The sequence below is a fragment of the Pseudorca crassidens genome, chromosome 6 (assembly GCF_039906515.1).
Source record: "Pseudorca crassidens isolate mPseCra1 chromosome 6, mPseCra1.hap1, whole genome shotgun sequence".
Taxonomy (NCBI): domain Eukaryota; kingdom Metazoa; phylum Chordata; class Mammalia; order Artiodactyla; family Delphinidae; genus Pseudorca; species Pseudorca crassidens.
The window spans coordinates 5,674,422-5,696,996 of NC_090301.1; the positions used below are offsets into that span (position 1 = coordinate 5,674,422).

General features: G+C 52.9%; 1 protein-coding gene across 3 annotated transcripts in view; it reads right to left on the minus strand.

The window, feature by feature from the left end:
• Positions 1–22,575, minus strand: part of SH3BP4 (SH3 domain binding protein 4) — a 92,008-nt gene that overhangs the window by 57,553 nt on the left and 11,880 nt on the right. The window contains exon 2 of one of the 3 annotated variants that reach the window (XM_067740154.1): positions 20,385–20,536. The exons of the other annotated variants lie outside the window; for them this stretch is intronic. The gene's annotated coding sequence lies outside the window, so the exon portion shown is untranslated. The remainder of the gene's footprint in view (positions 1–20,384; positions 20,537–22,575) is intronic. 3 annotated transcript variants of the gene reach the window in all.

Consider the following 22,575-nt stretch of genomic DNA (forward strand, 5'->3'; position numbering starts at 1 on the left):
AGCCAAAGCATCCTTTCCATCCCGCATCTGACAATAGCTAGACTAGATCTCTCCGCGGCAGGGCTCGGTTCTCGCCCACCCCGACCCACCACACCTGGAAACACCAAAGTAGCAGCGCTAAAGCACACAGCAGAGGCCAAACCCAGCGCGACACACGTCTCTGCCCGTGAATGAAGAACAGTTTTCAACAGCTGGAGGAGAAAATCAAGACTATTTCATGACATAAAAACTATATGAAATTCAGGTCACAGGGTCCAGAAATATAGTATTATTGAACACAGGCACACCCGTCGTTCCTTTACGGTTTGCCTGTGGTTCTTTTGTGTGTCAATGACCGAAACACTTACTGCCTGGCCTTTTACAGTAGAAGTGGGCCGGCCCCTGCTCTACACCAGCCCTACACAGGCCACGGGGCAGAGGGCCAGGCCGGGGTAGGCGCAAGCCACAGAGAAGTGGGCGGCACCCGCGGCAGGTGCGGAGCCGAATGGCCGAGGGCTGGCCAGGTAGCGGAAACAGGAATGGCCCAAAGGTAAACTCATCCACTGGAAACTGTTTACTGGAGCTGGCTCCAACCTCCAGTGAGGAGGGTTCCCGGGCCCCAGCCCTGAGCGCAGGTTAGCACCACTGTAGCTCTATGGGATGCTCAAGGCACGTCGGGGTCCTGGGGCCTGGCCGTGGACTTCACCCTCGGTTTTTCATTGTTTATGGAAGAAACTACAAGGCCACCAATTGACAAAACTGAGAAAAATCACGCTTCTGCAGACTGACCTTTGTATTTAATGCTAACAAAATAAACACTAGTAAAACTGTTCACTGAAACGGTATTTAGGTACGTGGTGGGTGATGCGGCCTAGTGAAATCGTGCCTGATCTACGGGGCAGAATCTTCTTACACAGAATACGGAACTGGTTCACCTACCTCTCCTAAAATTTCACCACATTTCAAATGGTATAGATGGTGCGGTAAGGAATACCCTTTCCTCTCTCGTGTATGAAACCAATATTGAATATGAAGCACAAAGGGGGTATTACTGAGACACACATCAACCAGACGCCCACAGTGGTTTCACCCTGTACATCTGTGGGTTCCCACCTGGTGCCTGACATGGTATCAAGTGGGTGGTTTAGTTCATTGTGCGCGGCCGGCGTTTCTGAGCATCCTTCCTCCCTGGCAGGGCGGGGAAGAGGTCTCTCAGGTATGTGGACGCCCACACCTGTGGCCAGAAGGCTGCAGTCTCCTCCTCCTTTAGGCTTCTGCTCCCACTGGATGGAGCTGGTGGGCCTTGTTACGGACATTTTAATGGATTTAATTATCACATAAATAATTATGTGAGATGAGCAGTTTCCAGGACTCATCAGGTGGAATATTTTGTAAAAGACTCGATAATGGGGAATCGCTTAAAAACAGGCTGGTAAACTAGACCACGTTAAACATTTAAGGAAAAAACAATAAAACTCCAGAAGAACTCTGGACTCAGACAGCTTTGCCAGCCTTTGTGTTGTCACTTAACTTTAAATGGGGAATCAAGAGGATGTACTAGGTTGTGGTCCATGCCAGACACAGCCATGAAACGCACACTCGGAGAAAGACCTTCACCCCATATAGGAAGACCGGAAGATCCACATACACTGGCTTTTTCCATTAAAAAAAAAAAAAAATTCTATTTCTTCCAGGCTTAGACTAACTTCTTCTACTCACTGACCAATGACTTAGGGACTTCTACAATCTGACCCGGGGCACAGTTCTGGGCTCCCAGCTGGGCTGGAGGCTTAAATCCAATGTCTTGATGATCACCACTTAAAAGCTGATGAGGGGGCTTCCCTGGTGGCGCAGTGGTTGAGAGTCCTCCTGCCGATGCAGGGGACACGGGTTCGTGCCCCGGTCCGGGAAGATCCCACATGCCGCGGAGCGGCTGGGGCCGTGAGCCATGGCCGCCGAGCCTGCACGTCCGGAGCCTCTGCAACGGGAGAGGCCACAGCAGTGAGAGGCTCTCGTACGGCAAAAAAAATGCTGCCGGGGTAAGTCCTAGGGTTTTCTTTTGTTTGTTTTTTACATCTTTATTGGAGTATAATTGCTTTACAATAGTGTGTTAGTTTCTGCTGTATAACAAAGTGAATCAGGTATACATATACATATATCCCCATATCCCCTCCCTCTTGCGTCTCCCTCCCTCCCACCCTCCCTATCCCACCCCTCTAGGTGGTCACAAAGCACCGAGCTGATCTCCCTGTGCTATGCGGCTGCTTCCCACTAGCTATCTCCCTTACGTCTGGTGGTGCATATGTGTCCATGTCACTCTCTCACTTTGTCACAGCTTACCCTTCCCCCTCCCCATAGCCTCAAGTCCGTCTTTATTACCTTCTTGCCTCTAGGTTCTTCGTGACATTTTTTTTTTCTTAGATTCCATATATATGTGTTTGATGCTGACCGTAACCTCCTCCTTTGAATAATCGGGGAGCCGGCGCCAGCCCGGGGCTGGGTGTGGGAGCTTCCACCTGAAGAAAGGCAGCCTGGAAACGGAGGCTTCTGAGATGGTCCCCAGTCAGACCTGTGGGCTCACAGGTCAGCGCCGCCCTTCACTGGCCTGACGACCTTTGCTCCATGACCTAAGTTGACTCTGGGCCTTGGCTTCCTCAAGTGTAAAAGGGCTCTCATATCACGCGAGAGATTACTCTTTTCTCTCTTTTTTCCTACTTTATCATCTTTTTTCTCCGTATCACATGAAAGTATACTCTTTCCTTCTCTTCTACTAGCCTATGGACCACCTCGAGGGCAGGGACCCTGCCTTTCTCTTCCTTGAAACATAAAAGTCCAGAGATTTAAGCCAAATACACAGCGGAAAACTCACGAAATGCTTATGGCATAAATGGCTGAGAACTTAACTTCTTACACGTGAACAAAGCAGTGGTTCTCAAACACGGGCACGTATCAGACTCACCTAGAGGGTTTGTTCAGACCCAGACTGCCGGTCTCCACCCGCCGAGGCCTGAGCCGGGCCTGAGAATATACATTTCTAACTTGCACCCAGGTGCTGCTGGTGCAGCTGGTCCCTCGACCACACTGTGAAAACCACTGATATCATGCACGGTAGCTGACAAGGTGCTTCTCCATCTGGCCTCCTGGTGGTTGGAGGTGGGCAAGGCCGGCATCACCGTGTCCTTTTCAGCAGACGAGGGAACTGAGGTTCAACAAGGGTTTCAATGACTGATCGAGGTCAAGAAGTGGGAAGCTGGGATCATAACCCCCGGTGCAAAGCAGCCCCCATGACCTTGATGAACAGACTAACAGTCCAGTGCAGAGAAAACAAAGGCAGAAAAAGGAGATTGCAGGGACTTCCCTGGCAGTCCAGCGGTTAAGACTCTGTGCTTTCCATGTAGGAGGCGCGGGTTCGATCCCTGATCAGGGAACTAGGGTCCCACATGTCACGTGGCTTGGCCAAAAAATACAAAAAGAAAATATTAAAAAAGAAAAAGACAAAGCAGGCTGCAGTCAGAGCAGATGTCTCCACGTGAGGGTATAACATGCCGGCCTGGGTTCCAACACTGAACGCCTTCCTTCTTTCCTTCTTCCAAGACAGCAATTAGAACCACACGCCCCCTTCCCAAGTCTACTATAGTAGGAAGAAGTGCAGTATCCTGCCTGATATGAGCCACAGGAAGGGAGTTTCTGCGCCAGTCCCGGGAGATGGCACAGAGAGAGCCTCCCGACACACGCAGAAGAGGCTGAAAATCCTGGGACAAGTCGGTGGTGGAAGCTCAGCCTCTGTTGGAACAGGGCCTCAGATCCCAGCTCGGCCCCTGAACGTGTGACCCCGGGACGTGTACCCTTGTTCCTCGGTGCTGGGTGGGGCGGGGAATTACCCGGCCTGTGTGAGTGGCAGCCTCGGCCCCTGCACACGTGGTGTCCAGCGCTGGTCCCTTTCTGCCAGAATCCCAACAGCTACCTCCTTCCTCAAAGCTGCCCTCCTGCTGGCTCACCCCTCCTGACCTCGGGCAGAGCTGGGCAGAGCTGTCACGATGAGGACCACCCACCCTCTGACCTATTGGATTCTTCTTCCTGGGGACCTTCACCCAGGCAACCTCTCACCTTAGCAACTGTGAAAGAGGCAGGAGGGGGGAATTGCAGCTGGAGCCTCCCTAGCGGGCCTTTCCAGCCGACCCAAATTCCCCTCCACGCCCGACTCACCCAGAATAAGGCCCCCGAGAGGCCCCTTCCCCGCTGAGCTTTGCAAAGAGGGCTAATTTCAGTTCCATAAGCCTAGTCGAAGCGGTGGAGAAAGGGCGGAATACCTGCTTTATAAGAGCATCGAGTGATTGGTCATTCGTTAATCCGCTATGTATTGCAATATCACAGACCACCCCCTACTTTTAGATAACAAGTCCTGCTCTCAAAGACAGGTAGAAACTGGGTCAGAAACAGAATCACTGCAACAAACATTTTCGGAAGCCCGAGACCTGATTCTGGTTATAAGAGGACCATTCTGTATTTTTATTTTTTTCCCCCAAAGTGAATCCTCAGCTTCTTAATCACTTCTTTGAGATAAGCACAATGTTACGCAGAAATGCAAGGCAGTCCCCAACCTCGGAATATCCTACTTTTTGAACGAGACTTTTTAAAAAAATGCAATCTTCCCCAAAAAAGTTTAAAAAAAAAAAACAAAACAACTTGAAGAAGCCATTTCAATGGCCGGCTCTCCACTGGAGTGGTGGGCATTTGGGCAGATGCTTGCATTAGTGGACACAGGGCTGGGGGACCACACTTCCCCACCCCCAGCAAGGCTGGGCAAAGGGCGCAGCTCCATGGGGTCATATCTCTCCCATCCCCCAGCTCCTAACTACAGGCTGGAACGCGTGCGCAAGTGTGGAATCAGGTCCTGGTCAGAACCCTCCAGCCCAGGTAGTTATTATGCGACATGGGAGGTGGGTCGTGTTTACCATCCCTCACTCCCCGCCAGAGCCATCTGAAGCTCTGTGATGAGTCTCTCCTCCCACTGACTGCTCTGCATACCTACTTATCCTTACCTTCGTCACAAGCAACCACCAGTTAGGTGTAAAAGGATAACACCACTTTAAACACAGTTCAAGCTCTCCTGGCTGGTGCTCGTTTGGTTTTGAGGGACATGAGGTTAGAGTGTCAACAGATCCCTCCGCCGTCTCCCAAATCCTCACTCCGGCTCTGTTCCTTGCAAGCTACAGAGGGATGGACAACATAAATACAACACGTGGGTCCTGCGCTCTAGAATGGAAGTTTAAGAGAAAGCAGGTACCTAAGGCTGAAAACAGAAGATGCCAGGACGTAAAGCTGCTGGTGTGAGTACAGAACTAGATGGAGAGAGAACCCCTGGGTGGAGAAGGGGTTCCTGGGACATGGAGGGGGTACCATCTGGGCCGACTGGGCTCCAAACAGGTATCGAGAGGATGCTACGCACAGGGGTCAAAAGTCCTTCTGCGGGTGAGGTGCTCAGTACCTCTGGGTCCCCATCACTCCCCACACACACCCGAAATTTCTCCGATGATCTTCTGAAAACCCTTTGCTTTGCTGGTGACTGACAGTCGTGAGGACAGACCTTGGAGGCTGTCTCAGCTCTCGCTGGGCGGGGCTGAAATACCTGCCTTTCTCACGACCCACAGGGAACAGTCAAGCCTGGATTTCGTGGAGGCCACACCGTACTGGACTTGTGTGCAATCAGTTACCCCCTTGGTGTGCTGTCAAGATGCCCTCCAAATGGGCGGCTACAACCCCTCCACAGCAGCCAGGCCCACAGCCCTCACTCAGCCTGCAGGGACACGCTCCCCAGGACAGCCCCTGTCCTCCAGAGGGACGACGCTAAGGTTCCTCGGGAGCGTCCCCAGCAGTCACGGGGACCACGAGCTCAGCAGTAACTCACCCTGCACTTGCTTCCCCAACTTCCTTATGTCGCCCTCCTGCATCCCATTCCTGCTTCTGGGGACCACCTCTCCCCAGAATACCAATCCCCAAGTCCTCGCCTCAGGCTCTGCATTCGAGGGTCCCAAACGAGAACAGACGGCCAACGTCAAGCTCGCACTAGGCCACTGGGGGCCTTCTGGTCAAGACACAAGCCCAGCTGAGTGATGCGTGTGCACATCCCTGGTCATTTCTGGTCAAAGCCGGTGGGCTATTTCGTACTGTTAGAAATTCCCGATTTAGAAAGCCAAGGAAATATTTGGTTCCATTAATAAGATACACTTACACTCAGCTAAAACTGGAGAAAAGCAAAGGGTATTTATATCCCGACTGACATTTTTACATTAAAAACGTAAAAAGGCACTGCGGCTCACGCAGGTCCAGGCTGGAGGCCATCAGAGTTCATGGTTCCCAAGGAACTTCTGACTCTAAGCTGGGCCTGTATCCCGGTTCAGGCCCCGTGGTCCCAGCGCACAGGTCAGCAGGGAAGCCCACCCCCACCTTCTGAAAGCATCATGAGTGAGGACCTTCGGTCACCCACACCGAGGGCTCTGCTCGAATGTCACCTCCTCAAACCCCCAGGCTTCTGTGTTACTTTCCTAGGCTACTGTTACGAACTGCCACAAACTTGGTGACTTAAGAACAATTTATTCTTACCGTCTGGAGGCCAGAAATCTGAAACCAGTTTCACTGGGCGAAAGTCAAGGTATTGCTGGGTCTGGTGCTTTGTGGAGGCTCTAAAGGGAGAAGCCGTTTCCCTGCTGGCATCCTAGCGGCCACCTGGATTCCCGGCGGGTGGCCCCTTCCTCCATCTTCAAAGCCCATCACTCTGTCTCTGTCTCATCACATGGCCTTCTGCTCCGTAATCACATCTCCCTCTGCCTCTCTCATAAAATGACAACGGTCATTACGTTACATTCAGGGCCCCTCCGGATATACGGGGTAATCTCTCGTCTCAAGATCCTTAAATTATCACACCTGCCAAGTCCTTTTTGCCATCTAAAGTCACATGCACAGGTTCTGGGAATTAGCATGTGACTACCCCTGGGGGGCCATTATTCAGCCTACTACACACCCTCTCAAAACAACACAGCTTTTCCGCCCATGCCTCCACCTGGCTTCAGGGATCACTTCCAACATTCTTTGTTTATCACCTGTTTATTTCCTTTCTCCTCCACCAGAGAAAATGCTCCTTGAAGGCAAGGAGTCCATGCTGTACATCCGGAACCACCTGGAACACAGCAGGCACTCAGCAAATTGCTACAGAATCCCCTCGAGGAATCAGCATCTGTATCTTTCACGAGCTCATCTGTAGGGTCCATGGGCAGGAATCCACCCTCCTGACTCAGTGTTGCATCCCAGCCACTGCACGGAGCACGAGGTAAGATGCTCTGAGTACCTGCTGCCTGAACATAAAAGAAAAGTCCCCCCAGGTACCTGTGATCTGCACCCCAGTTTTGGAGCAAATGATCAGCTATCTCCCGGATGGTCCCAGCCGCACCTACACCATGCATACTCCGGCTCCCTCACCTTCAGCGATTATTCCCCTACCCATGAACACGAAGTGCCCTTCTGCCTCCTGCCACCACCCCACCTGGGGGCCAGGCTTCTCTGCCCCGGCTTAAGCTCTCCCCAGCTTGGCCCCATCCCACCAACCTCCTTAGCACCCACTGCCAATTCCCTTCACTCCGGCCAGATCAGCCGCCCACCAGAAAACTCCTACACACACATCCCACCTCCTCCTTCAAGGCCCAGTGGCTAGCCAGGGCTCCCACAAAGAGACCTGTCATTCCAGGTCTTGGTGACATGCACGCCCCCACCCCCCCAGCCCGTTAAGGAACGGCACTTCCGGGCAGTCCGGTGCAGGTGAGCTTGTGATGCCTCTGGTTCCCTGGGTGTGAGCCTCTGATGAGCACTTCTGTTCTCCAGGGAAGATGATGCTCCATTTCTCCTGTGCCCTCCAGCCTCTGGGCTTCGAGTGACAAAGCAGGAGGACTCTGACGTTTATGAGCTACTCGAGCCGTCCGGCACGCCCTCCGTCCATAAAATGGGCGCAGCATGGTCCATGACCGCCTGACCGCAAGCTTTACCCCAGCAGGTGAGAGCGACCGGCCCAGCGCCGGCACGAATAAGTGTCCAAACACAAAAGGGACAACCCTGGAAAAGCCACAGGTGTCACCAGCCAGCCAAGAGCAGGCGACATCCCTCCTCATCTGGGAGAGACCAAGAGAGACCAAGCCCGAGGACCACAAGGTATCACCGGGGGTGAGGTGGGGGAGGTGTTAGGGCCTCCAGATAAAATCCAGGACACCCAGTTAAATTTGAATTTCAGATACACAACAAATAATTTTATTACTCTAAGTATGTCCCAAAGAGTCAAACATACTGGGATGTAGTACATTTTTACTTGCTAAACCTGGAGGAAGGGGGGTGTGAGGGTGGGCCCCCAGGCTGTGCCAATCAGAGGGGGCCCCCCAAGAAGTCCAACCTCAAGGGGAGGAGAGGTGGGAGGTGGCCACCCTGGAAGGGGGCAGGGTGAGCCAAGCCCCCATGGGTCCAGGTCCTCTCCTTCCAGAGTTCACTGACAAAGAGATGCACTCCACGGTATCAACTTCCCATTAAAGAGCTTTCTCAAAAAAGAAAACCTTTCTTGCTAGCTATAAAAAGGAGTTGTTTCAAGCATATTTTTTCATGCTGGCATAATTCTACAAGAAACCACAAACAAAGTCGTGATTCTGACAACAAAGATTGCCATGGAAACGAATCACCTCCATCCTGAAAATCATGACTTCACCTCGCATTCCACCAGAAACCGACCCCAGATTGTTACCAGAAGAATCCTTGTGCAAACAAACACCAGCCAACTGTGGCTGAATGGCAGGAAGTGTAGCCGCTTTTTCTAATTTTAACTTCCTCCAGGAATGCATTCGTTCTAAACAGGCTGCGCCCAGGCTCCCCAGACCCCGCGTTCCTTCAGTAAAAACACCCACCTCCAGGGGCCACAGTGAAATGCAGATTTAAAGCTGCAGGGCCGGGAGGAAGTGCACCCCGCGCCCGCCCGACGTCCAGTGCTGACTCAGATTTTCTCCAAAAATGACTAAGAGACTAAAGCAAGCAGTTGGAGCAGGAAAGCCTCCCAGACCAGAGGGTGAGCCAAGAGGGGAACAGAAAGGGAGAGACGCCTTGCGAAGGCAGCAACAAATAATTGCAATAAGTGGGACCTAATCTCCCAGCCGCGACGCCTTGGCCAAGACCGAGGACCCATGGGCCAGAACTGGAAACGCCTGGAAAACAGTTCTGCAAATTATCGCCCAGGACTGGATTCGGGAAGTGCCTCGCTGGATTTCTGAAGCCCGTGTGGGCAAGTAAACTGGGAGGCAATGTTTGCAATGCTCACAGCCAAGAAAGGCTTATCTTCCAGAAAATTCAAAGAACTACGATACGGTAAGAAAAATAGGAAAAACCATGAAAACGATCTTCAGATCAGAAGAAACTGGAGCGGCCAATAAACCTTAGTTTATGGCTGATAATGAAGAAAGCATAAATTAAAAGCCCTCTCACCTCCGTCAGGCCTCCTCCCAAAACGAACAGTCAGACAACGTCAGGGATGGAGGGACGGTGAGGACGTGGCACCACATGAATGACCTGGAATGTGGTTGGTGGGACGTGAAGGGGACACCCTCCATCCCATGGCCAGATTTGTCCCATAGATGGGTACAGAGATGCTGTGCTGAAAAGGTGACTTGTAACAGCAAAGTGCTGAAAAGAGCTCTGATCCCCAAGAGCAGAAGGAATAAGGAAACTGAGGTCCAGTACACGGAAAACCATGTCAGAGAACTGCAGCTGTGGACCTCAAGAACACGCGAGCCAGGAGGGAACACTCAGAAGGGCGTCCATCAGTTACCTACTGCTGGGTAACAAAAGACCACAAACAGGAATCCAGGTGTGACTTAGCTGGGTCCTTTGCTTCAGGCTGCGGTCAACGCCTAGGCCGGGCTGGGGTCTCACTGAAGGCTCGACTGGGGAAGGTTCTCCTCCTACACTCCCATGCTTCATGGCAGCACTCGGTCCCTGGCTGGCTGTTGGACTGAGGGCCTCAGCTCCTTGCCATGTGGGCCCCTCTATATGGAAGCTTGCTTCGCCAAAGCTAGCCAGAGAGAAAGTCCGTTCTCAAGAAGGACGTTATAATCTTACGTAGCCTGTTCGGGGCAGGGACACCCATCACTTTGGACGAATTCCGTCAGTTAGAAGCAGGTTGCTAGGCTGGCCACATCCCGGGGAGGATGACACAAGGCTGTGAATGCCTGCAGGTGGGGACCACAGGGGCCACGTTAGGGATGGCCAGCCACAGACAGAGAGCGCGTGGCTCCATTTACATAAATGAGAAGACGTGAAAGACAAACGATATTGCTTAAGGAGACGATGCTAGCTATGCTGTACAACTATAAATAGCAAGGGAATGACAACCACAAAATTCCTGAGGGACTACTTTGAACACCTATAGGGCATATCAGATAAAACACATTCGGAAGGGGGCAGGTGAGAGGGTGTCGGGATTGGGGAGGGGCAACAGAACTTCAAAGTCAAGGGTAAAGTTCCACTTCTTGGCCTTGGTAGAGGCTATACCAGTCTATACAAGTGTTCACTGTTTCTGCAATTTGCTATTCATCCCAGATATTTAAGTTTTATTTGTATCTATTCAAGATTTAGGGACCACATGGCTTGGCCCCTGATACCCCACGGAATAGAAGGGGCAAAGCACTGCAGGGCTGGGGATGGAGCCACTGCTTCCCGTTCGCCTCGCCCTGCAGAGAAACAGACCAGCTGTGACCTGAAGTAGGGCCCCACCTAGAAGTCCTCCTCCCAAACCAAACTCACAGGCCTCCAGCTTCACCTGGAAGCCATGTCCTCCCGGGCTGGATTAGGACTCTCAGAATTCACCCCAGCTCTTCCCACTCACTCCCCTGCAATTAAAGGCGCAGGTCCTAGACGCTGCTGAGCTGGGCTCTTCATTAATCCAGGGCTCCCCACAGGGCCCTGAAATGCCCTGTGATTGTGGGGTTTGTCCCTCTTCAGGCAGCAGAAAACAAGAACCTTTGGTTGCTGGAAGTTGGGAGTGACCCAGACCACATCCTGTTTGGCTACGGCATGGATTCAATCATGGCAATATCATGGAACAAAAGAACTTTCTACGCGGGCTGATGGGCGAGACTGCAGCCTGCAGCAGGGAAGGAGCCCAGCCAGAGGTCAGCGCACAGGGTGACCCTGTTCGGTGAGCACACACGGCCAAGTAAGTGCACGCCAGCTGGGCCTGGGGGGTCGTGAGGTGCAGGGAAAGGGTATCTGGTCCCTGCTGCCCACGGACGGAAAGCAGACTGTGCAGGGAGCCCTGCCCTTTGCCCACGCCCTACACCCCCGGACGCAGCGGGCTCTCAAATACTTGTTGAATGAATGAGTGACAAAGCACGTTCCAGATGGAGTGAGGAAGGAAGGTGAAGCTGCTCTTGGCCGTGAGAGCAAAGCCCGAGGACCACGGCAAGGCGGCCACCCTGCTCCTGGGGCTCCTGTCCCACAGCCGGCAGAGGCACAGGGAACATTCAGTACCGAAAAATCAGGCTCTCTGTAGAAAATCCTCCACAAGCTGCACAGCCTGCTTGCACTGAAGAGCTGAAAAGCCCAGAAAAGGTGTTTTCACAGCACACCCGAAGCGTGTAAGGAATCTGGAGGAGTTTTTTCCAGGAAGGCCTGGGGAATGTGGTGGTATTATCTCAAACGGGGGATGAGATCGGCACACCTGAGTTTGGGAAGCAAAGAGTGAAGAGAGAACCTTTGGGAAAGCCCAGACAGCAAGGAAGAGGCCCCTGGTGGGGTCAGAACACCAAAGCGGCCATCCCGGCTCTACGTCCATCATGTACGAGAGCCTCCGGACCCAGCGCTCGTCTGAGAGAAGGGTGACCCCAGAAGTTCCCAGGACCCGGAGCTCACCCAGCGCAGGGACCCTAAGCTCCGGTTTGATGCTCGTCCGTGTAAACACATCGGCTGGGAAACCCTACCTGAGCGGGTGCCGGGCTGGGTGGGTTGCCCGGGGTCCAGAGGCGCAGCTCCCACCCTCGTCCCACCAGTGGGACTAAAGCAAGGAGCAGACCTGCCCTCATCTCTAAAAAGGTGCGAAAGGGGCCTCCCTGGCAGTCCAGTGGTTAGGATTCTGCGCTTCCACTGCAGGCGGCACGAGTTCGATCCCTGATCAGGGAACTGAGATCCCTCATGCTGCACGGCATGGCAAAAAAATTAATTAAAATAAATAAATAAAAAGGCGCAAAAACGGCATCCAAATGGACATCCAACTCGCAGGCTGCTGCGGGGAGCGCATGGTACACGTGAAGCGCTTAGAACAGCTCCGGGTCCTCGGTCGACGCTACATAGGCGCTCGCGGTTTTACTCTCCGATGAGGGACCACGTGTGCACACAAGGGCCGCCCAGGACGGCTGCCATCTCTCCTGCTCTCCCACCTGCCAGCCCCTGGTCGCTTGCCAGCTGAATCTCATCCCTGTTCTCACGTTCAGGCTTACCTCCCGATGTATCCACCTGAAAACATTGCAGTCCCGGCCCCCAAGGAGAAGCACGAACCCCACTCCTTGCAGAAGTCACCCCCCACCAGCCCAGACTGAGCCTCTGCCACTCAGAGTGCGGTCCCCACGCCGGCCACCTCCTTCCTGTCACTCAGGAGCTGGTCAGGAACGCCCGGGCGATTCCTGGGCACGTAAGATTGGCCGGAGGACGGCAGGTCCAGCTGGAGATGTGGACATTTGTCCCCACGCCGTCCTGGAGCTCGGTCCTCTAGGAAAGCCTTCTGGCCTAAGAAGATTCCAAGCTCCAGGGCATGCAGGGGCCCTGTGCCCGCGTGCGTGTGTATGCGTGTGCATGTGCGTTCAGTGACTTTCCCAGTGCTGGGCGTGTAACAGCGCTCACTCCCTGAGCCCTGACTCACCGCATCAGCAGAGAATATCTAAAGGAGCAGATGCCTCGATGCAGCCGTGCATGCTTTAACCAGCCATCTTCGGAGGAGAGACACTCTCACCATCTCATGCCATTTTCCATGCATCAACCCCTGAGCCGCTAACAGGATTAGGGGGACCCTCGGTCACCACTGCAACTCCCACCGCCAGCCTAATGCTCCACATTCTGAATTTGAGAGCAGTTTATACACAGGCCCATTGTTCCCGCTGCTCTGCTGCCTTTCTCAAGTTCACCTGGCAGAGATGACCCGTGTTTGTGTTTGGAAGCCGGCTGCCTCGCTGGCTGGGAGAGCAGCTCACCGTTCAAAGTCTGGTCCAGGAGAGAACAAAGAACACGCTGGCCGGAAGAGACAGGCCATGGCCTGACCTCGAGGGGGCTGGGCACCATGTTTGGCAGAAAAGGCAGCTACTAGCCCCGGTGTGGAGGCCTGGGCTTCTCCCTGGCAGGGGGGGGGCCGGTACCACTGGCCGGCGCTGCAGGGCACCCTCCGGACACCAGCTGCGGTCACTGTGCAAAGCAGATGCAAGAGCAGAGGGCCATTCCTGGCCTGAGAGCCGTGCCATGGAACCCCTGCCACCCACTGGCCTTCCCTTCCGCTGCTTTGTCTCTTTTCTAAAATAAACTTTCTTTCAGAATAGGTTTAGATTTACAGAAAAGATAGCACAGGGCATTCCCATACGCCAACCAACACCTAATTTCCCAATGATTAAATCGTGCACTAGGACAGCCCGTTCGCCAACGAATGAGGATGACACGTTATTACGATCTAAAGTCCGTCCTTTGTTCAGATTCCCTTAGTTTCTCCCTAATGTCCTTCTTTTGCTCCAGGATCCCATCCAAGTGCCACATGACATTCAGCCCTGTCTCCTGAGGCTCCTCTGGGCTGTGACAATTCCATAGACGCTCTTTGTTTTCAACGACCTTGACAGTTTTGAGCAGGACCAGGCAGGTAGCTTGTAAGTGTCCCTCAGCTGGAATGTGTCTGATGGTTTTTTTCATGGTGAGACTAGGTTTGTGGATTCAGGGGACGAAGGGGGCAGAGGTGAAGTACCCTCATCACACCGTATCAAGGGCATGTACTGTCAACAGGACTTAATACTGGTGATGTCAACCTTGGTCACCTGGCCTGGCCTCTATGAGCCCCCTTCTCCAGGTCCCTCCCTCCTTCTCCGCTGAAAGTCCCCCTACATCCATTGCCAGCCAGAAGGGCCAAAAATACAAGCTTTTCTATTTATTATAAAACAAGCAACAGAAGTGCTCAGCCCAAGTGCAAGAGAACAAAAGCCTAGCACGGCTGCAGGAAGCTCTATGTAAAGGCTTCTCAACCACACACACACTGCCCTCCGCTCTCCTGAGGATTTAAGCTGGCGACTCAGAACTTTCAGCTGACTATAACATCAACAGGAAGTCACAACCTGAGAGGCCTGGATAAATAAATAGAGGTGAAAACCAGGCCTGTATTGATAAAAAAGCAATTTCTAGGAGAAGGGCCCAAATACCACCTGTCCTGTTTGGGCCTTTATACATACCTGGCCAGGTGACCTGGAGGGCCCCCCTGCACGGATGGATGGATTACCTGATGAGGTCCCTCAAGTCTGTGGGCGTCCTTCAGAGGGGTCACTGGATGAGAGCTGGGCCCCGAACCCTAGGAGACGCCGGCACGTATGGGGACATACACTGTCCCTGACACTGAACTCTGCCCCAGACCCCTGTGCTCTGGAGTCATCAATCAGTTTAGAGAATTGCTCAGCGTCTGTGTGCGACCTGGAAACTTTGGGTGGAGGAGCCCCGAGGATGAGACGGGAGGAAAGAAACACATCCTCTTTTAGCTCCTTTCTGGAAGAGAAGCAGCAAAGTGGCTGGGGGGTGGGGAGGGAAGAGAGAAGCCTCCAAGTCAAACCACTTTTGTTCGATTTTTGACCCTCAAAGTTTGGGGGAACTTCTTGATGCCTCGGTTTCCCCAAACGCTGCATGAAGAGGCTCACAGTGCCTGCTTCCTAGGTAGGATTCTAGAACCAGGCATGAGCCTCCAGGCAAAGGAAGGTAAAAGCTGGTTACAAGATGAATTCAGGCCCTGGATGGAAGGGGCCCCAAGCTCGGGGGCAGCAGGACGTCTGGGTTCAGGTCTGCCACGGTGGCCTTGGCACGTGACTGAACTTCCCCAGGGAAGTTTTTCCAACTGTGAAAGTGACAAGGGGCAGCAGCTGCGGGCAGAGGGCTCAGTACTGCGCTGCCTCAGAGCTCACAGGCCGGAAGGATTCCTGTTGGGGAAAACAACTCAACCCAAACCAAGCTCCTTTCTCCCGAAGAGCTCTCCACAGCAGAGCTGCTGGACACTGGCAGGCACGGCCAGCTCTGCACCAAGCCAGTCCCAAGGAATCACCGTACCCCCAGCCAACGCACACCCACGTCCCTGCCCTGTCTCCTCGGGGGGCCAGGCCGCTACCAGCTGGGCTGAGATGTGAGCCAGGCACACTCCACACGCGCCTGTGATCGGGGTTAAGTTTTACGATTATCCCCATCGCAAATCACCACGTGTCTCGGGCAGCAGGCCTGAGCGGCTAAGGATGAGCTGCGTGCCCCGGGGTGGGCACACAGACTGGCTCAGAGCCACCTCATTCCTGCCCCTCCTCCCACCCAGCGGCCAAAAGCAACCCAGTACCTGCCAGTGAACGGGGAAGCCAGTGGGGGGGCTACAGAGAAGCCGGAGCAGCTGTGCTGGGCAGGAACCCCTCACTCTTTCTGAGCTAAGGAAGCTGGTCCACGCAGCGAGGGAGCAGAGCTCCAGCCTCGCAGAGCAGCTGAAGGGCCAGCCCATCAAGGCAGGAGCCTCAGGGCCAAGTGGAGCTAAAGATTCCAGAAGCTTCTGGGCTCCCAGCGGGCCTGGCAAACCCAGAGTTGCACTTCAGGTTAACTGTTAGCCAAGGGCTGCGAGTCCACAGGGCCGCCCACCCTACCCGCCTCCCACACTGCACATTTTAGGGGGCAGCAAAGGATCCAGTTCACGCCTTTCCCGAATCTCCAACTGACCTTCCCCCAGGTGAGGAGCTGACCCACTGAGGTAAGTGAAAACATTCCTTCTCGAAGGTTCCAAAGCACACCTACCAAAGTGGACGCAGGAAAAACACTTCGAGATTGGCTCGCACTCGGGTGGGCAGTGCGAGCTACAGCCCCCAAATTCGGGCTTCAGAAAAAGGAGGGGTCTCTGGGAAGCGTCCAGCTGAAGGGGCGAGGCAGCCTCCCTGTCCCAGAGGGTGTGTAACGTGCATTTCTTCTCCGGAAGCTGGAATCGCTTTCAGCCTGGTGCCACCGCAGAACAGGCAGTGATGAGATAGCTCCTTGCCGGCTCCGTTTCGGAACAGAGCACCGAAACTACCAACCTGCAGCTCATCCTGCAGAGAAGCGAAGGGAAGGTGCTTCTCCTGCCGGAAGACGCCTGCTACAATTCCACCTTAGGCAGCGAGGCTGGGAGGGAGATGTCCAAACTGGAATGCACAGGAGTGGGTGAGCTACTGCTTTCAATCAATGCAGGGGTCGTGAAGAAGTGCTGACATCACCTCCTCAGACCACGGCACTCAACTCGTCCCAGGGACGGCTAAGGAGCCGCGTGGCATGGGTGACACTGGTGTGGCCAGAGAACGCTGTTCCGCACAGCTGCCGAGTGAAAAAAGGCTGCAGGAGTGAGCATGAGTGACCCCGTTCCTAACACCACATCCGTGTGACAGTGATGGGGTGACAGGCAGTCAGATGACCTTTCATTTCTCCTGCAGGCTGTATTTTCCAAATCTGTGATAAGCATGGATTACTTGTAAAGAAACAGAGAAGACAACCGATGGCCCCTCTTTCAGAGGCACTGGGTGGCTTCAATTCTTACATTTCAAGTCTACAGGGTGACAGTCGTCACAACACACTTGAACTATATCGACTCTTTAAACAACCCGCAAAGGGGAACGTGGCTTTCTGGGATGAATGCGGGGAAGGGGGGGGTGGGAGCGGGGGTGTGCCCACTTTTCACAAGGAATTCCCCCTTCTAGATGGTCTATTCAGAAATAAGCTCCCCCAGCACATGTACGTGGGAGAATCCCTCAAACTCTGCATCAATCCACTTGAGTTTTCATTTTTACCACAAGTACCTATAAAGAAAAAGGCGCCTCAAAAACGCTGTAAAGAAAATCTAACTAAATACTGTTTAAAAAGGGCAGGCTAAGCCAATAAGCGTAGGAAAAGATGCTCAGTACACGAATCTTTAGAGAATGCAAATCAAAACCATGGGCCGTCACCTCACACCCCTTAGGCTGGCTACGGGCAAAAAACGGAAACTGACAAGTGTGGACGAGCATGGAGAAACTGGAACCCTTGTGCGGCGTTGGTGGGAATGTAAACTGGTACAACCGCCGTGGAAAATGGTATGGAGGATCCTCAGAAAGTTAGACATAAAACTATCCTATGATAAAGTAACCCCACCTCGGGGTATCTGTCCAAAGAAAGTGGAAGCAGCATCTCAAAGAGATATCTGCCCACCCACATTCACAGTAGCGTGATTTGCAATGGCCGAGAGGTACAAAACAAATGTCCAAGAACACAGGGATGGATAAACAAATTGCGGTCTCTCCATATAACAGAATATCTTTCAGCCTTAAGAAGGAAGGCAGTTGTCACGTGCTACAACCTGGATGAACCTTGAGGACATTATAAGTGAAACAAACACCAGTCACAAAAAGACAAACACTATATGATTCCACTTATCTGGGCTGTGTAAGAGTCAAAGTCACAGAAACAGAAAGTAGAACGGTGGTTAGTTATCAGGTGGTGCTAGGGGAGAGGGGGAAATGGGGAAACGTTTAATGGGTAAGTTTCAGTTTTGCAAGACGAAAAAGTTTTAAAGACCTGTTGTACCACCATGTGAATACAATTTACACTACTCAACTGTACACTTTAAAGAACTGTTAAGATGGTAAATGTTTTACTAGGTTTTTTTTTTTAAACCACAATTCAAAATAAATAAAATTTTTAAAAAGAGAGGGAGGGGGCTTCCCTGGTGGCGCAGTGGTTGAGAGCCCGCCTGCCGATGCAGGGGACACAGGTTCGTGCCCCGGTCCGGGAAGATCCCACATGCCGCGGAGCGGCTGGGCCCGTGAGCCATGGCCGCTGAGCCTGCGCGTCCGGAGCCTGTGCTCCGCAACGGGAGAGGCCATAGCAGTGAGAGGCCCGCGTACCGCAAAAAAAAAAAAAGAAAAGAGAGGGAGGTCCTATACAGTAGCCTATTTTGTTTTCTTCACGTAGTTTCTGGAATTTCAGTCTGGCCACGCCCCGCGGCAGCACACATGGAACTCCTTTCCACTGGAGCCTGGGGCCCCACAAGACAGGCCCAAAGCAGTTTAAAAAAAGTCTCCTTGCCAATCGCTTTACGAGGCAAAAAGTGATCCTGACCCCTAAAGCTAACAAACCAGAAAGGAAACTATACCTAAGCCCCGCTTGGGAATACAGACTCGGAAACCTGAGCGATACAGGTCGGCAGAAGAATCCACAACACAATGGAATTAGCCCGAGGAAGGTGGTTAAAAGCAGAGACACAGCCTGCTCCAGTGGGGACGAGTGACTCACTTTTCACTTGCCAGGTGTCGGTAATATTTGGAATTGTCACAAAAGCACTCTATTCTGACGATAAAACAATTTAATAAGCACCGTGACATTTTTGAAAAACCATCATCTAAGGAATGATGCCATTCAAGACATGGGTTCCAATGGGGGTCACTCTAAGCTGGGCATAGAGTCACCTAGGATGCTTTTAAAACGAAGGACGCAAGGGGCCCAGCCCAAGGCCAACTGACTCTAAGGGAGGGACCTGAGCAACCCTCACAGGTGAGTGTGACGCTCGGAGCACGAGAGAAGCCCAGCTGAGGTACAGAGGTTCACCAAGACCCCCCCTTAAGTTCAGGAGAAAGGAAGGATGGCATGCAGGCCAGTCCTCAATACCAATGACTGCAACGGTTGTGACCAACGTAGCTGGAGCTAACACAGGAAGACGTTAGGGGTTACAGTGAGTGAGTGAGAGAGAGAGAGAGAGAGAGAGAGAGAGAGAGAGAGTGTGTGTGTGTGTGTGTGTGTGTGTGTGTGACATTTAGCCTGAAGGCCTGAGGAGGAGGGTCCACACGCATCAGGTTGGGGACCACTGTGGCATCTCAGGGACCAGCGGGCAGCTGCAGAGACGGGCAGGCCAGACAGAAAGCTCGAAGGCCGGCCTTCCAGACCCAATGCCGTGCTGAAGAGCTCAGGCTTACTCTGTGAAACCAGGAAGGCCTCGGAGTGTGCAGGTCAGGAAGAAACACGATCAGCTTGTGTTCTCAGTTCTTGGCAAAGGGCAAACCGTGTCCAGCACGCTGAACCGTGTCCAGCACGCTGAAGCCACCAGGCGTGTCTGCTGAGGGAACCAAGGAATGAGCAGCAAGGACGGGGTGGGGTGGGGGTCCGCCTCCCAGGCAAAGGCAGGTCACAGAGCCACGCCAGGCACAACTGAGGCCAGCACCCAGTGCCATGTGACCACGGGGTCCCACCGAAACCCTGTCCACGTGACAACACACAACCTCCCAGACGCACAGAAGGGACCGAGCGCTGGGGAGGGGGCCCCGAAAGTCTACAGGCCAGGCTCTGACTGCACCTCAGTCATCCCCAGATCCAAGTGTTACACAAAATCAAAGCACACTCAAGACTGCAAACCCCAACTGATTAGAGAACCAGAGAACTCGGCAGCATCACTGATGCAACGTCACAGGAGGAAAACGGCGCCCATGGACCCTGGGAAGAGGGGACCTGGGGGAGGAAGCCTGGCTGAAACGCTCACTTTGTCCGGGGAGCAGCAGACCCGAGTCCTGACACGGCTCTCAACACGCACCAGGCACTTACAGCAGGAATTTCTCCTTTTCAATGAATGCAACTAAGCCACGGGCCACGGGTCTGCCTTCCAAACCACAGTCAGCAAGAGGACACGAGAAGCAAGCCCTTCAAGGAACAGGGCAGCAATGGAACCGAGCGTACGAGTTAGTACAACAAACGTGAATCACCCAGGAAGGGGCTCTAACCCAGTGAGGAGAAGCATTTGTCTCTGCATGAAACACACCTGAAAATGACCCAGAAGGGGTGACAGTAAAGCGGTATCAGAAAAGGTAAAATTCAGGCCACAAACACTGAATACACACACAAGCGCATTTTTTGATTGACAAAATGGTGAAGCGATCAAAAGATCCAATTATGCTGAAAGAACAACTAACACGTACGAAGGAGAAGCTGCTAGAGTTGATCCAGAGAACTTGACAAAACCGCAGTCACGTCGGGAAACAGGAGCCCGACCCTCGAATCTGACAGCGCAGCGGACAGAGCATCATCTGGTTACAACATGAAACATAACATAATCAACGAGCATAACTTAAATGATCCACACCCACCTCCACGTCCTGGAGAAAATGCAAAAGGCCGTGCGAGTATCCAAGGAACATTCGCAAACACTCAGAAGCATTCTTGACACCCGAAAAACTCTCCAAATTAGAAAACTGTATGGGACAGCCCCTGGCCCCAGTGCAGTCAAACCAGAAGTTAACTAGAAAGTAAGAGGGAGGAAAAAGGGGAAAATAGACAAGGAAAAAAATTAAATACTTAAACAAATAACTCTTGGGTTAAAGAGGATATTAAAATAGAAACGAGAGATGCCTTAGAAAACAACAAGGACGGCATTGGGGTCCACCTGGCGCCAGGCACTCAGGTGCTTCTCCAGAGTACCATAGCACGGAAACACCGCTGTAAACCCACCCACCCCACGGCCCACCAATGGTTCTACTGATGTTGCTACTTCCAAATATCCCCCCATGAGTTCAAGCAGCCAATGAGGCAAGATCTGGAACCTTTCATCAGTCATCACTGTGGTCACCAAGGTAACCGGGGTCCCAGATCCCTTGGTGGACCAAAGCCCACCTTTCATCCCGTCAGCCGTGGATGGATGGGTCCCAGAGGACCAGATGGCCACCCTCGCTTGACGGAGGGAAGTCCAGTGCGGCTCCTCCATGGCTGGCAGGCAGGAAAACCGGAGGCACCATGACGGTAAGCAGGGAGCTTCCCATACTGCACTAATTCTTAGTTGAACATGTCATGGCTAATCAGAAAAGCACCATAAAACAGAGTTACTTGAGTACAAGCTCTTTAGGTACAAAGATTTACCTCTAAAACATTTACCACGCAGAGTCACGAAGACACCTTGACCGAATGTCTGGCACAGGGCCTGATGGGCGCAGATCTTGATAAACGACAGCTTTGAAGGAGGCAGGAGAGGACTGGGCCACAGCAGGAGGGCTCACATGTGTGCCAAGTGTGACAGTGCAGTGGCGGGGGAGGGGGGGTGGATTGAGACCCCCCCCCACCTACCCAGCTCCCCTGCCGCCCCCCAGCATTAAGGTCTCTCTCCTGTGCTCAAGCCTTGGCTCCGGCTGGGGGTCGGGAATCGTCCCCGTCAGACGAGCCACCTGGCTGTTACCTGCCCATCCTCATCTCACCTGAGACCTCACGTTCCCTGACCCGTCTGCCCCCCGCCCCCGGCCTGGTTCCCATAAGCACCTTGTTGGCCCCAGGATTTCCCCGCCTGGGGGAGACCTGGCCCCCGGTGTGGGGCAGAACAGGTAAAAGTTGATGGCTCAGACCCAAATCCTGGCTTCTGCACTCATGGGTCAGACAAGTCCCTTCCCCTTTGGCACCCTAGCTTCCCTGTGATCCAGACATGCTAAGTGTCCCTCCCATCATAGGATGGAAAGATGAATAGTTTAGAGGTAAAATGCTGAAGACGTTGGCTGGCATACGGCATATGCTACTGGTGTCCTAATTATTACCATCGTTATGAGCACAGCATAAAGGTGCTACGCAAGAACGCCAGACAAGGACCCAAAGGAGAGGGGATACGAAAACACAGTTTGTTAGCAAAGTGGGATTACGTATCTTTGTACTACTCCTATTATCAAGGGTAATGTCAGCTTCGTTAAGGAGAGCATGTATGCTTTCTCCACGGACAGGCAATGTGTACATTAGTTTGATACGGGCACCATTTGCCATCAATGAAAAGAACTATTTCCGAGGTTTCTGATCCTTGTAATTCAGAGGAAGATGAGAGAGTCAAGGCACAGGCATCCTCAAATGCAGGATGTCGATATAACATTAAAAACAAGATGCCGCTGTCTAAGACGGGCCCACAGGGGCGAGAAGTGGGAGGCGTGTGGCAGCGCTGATCTGACAGGTGCTCGTGAATGAATACCCTCCAGGGCAACGTCTGGTTCTGTGTCATTTTCAATCACTTAATCCTCCCACTCCAACAGTCCACGTATCCACAATGGGACAGCTGCATGTACGGCCTGGCATTCATGTTTTGGGTCAATAACCCCCTCAGTTAATATCCAGGCATAGAGACCACATAAAAGTTTACTCCCTGGTATATTCCGATACTCGCTGTGTCCATGGACACAATAACTATCCTCTTGGTTTCAGTTTCATCATCGGTTAAGACGTGAACAAGGCCACCTACCCCTCTGCGTTTTGGGAGGATCTCATGTGTGAGTGAGAGGACCTGGTATGCTGACTGCCGGTAGGTGTTTTACAAAT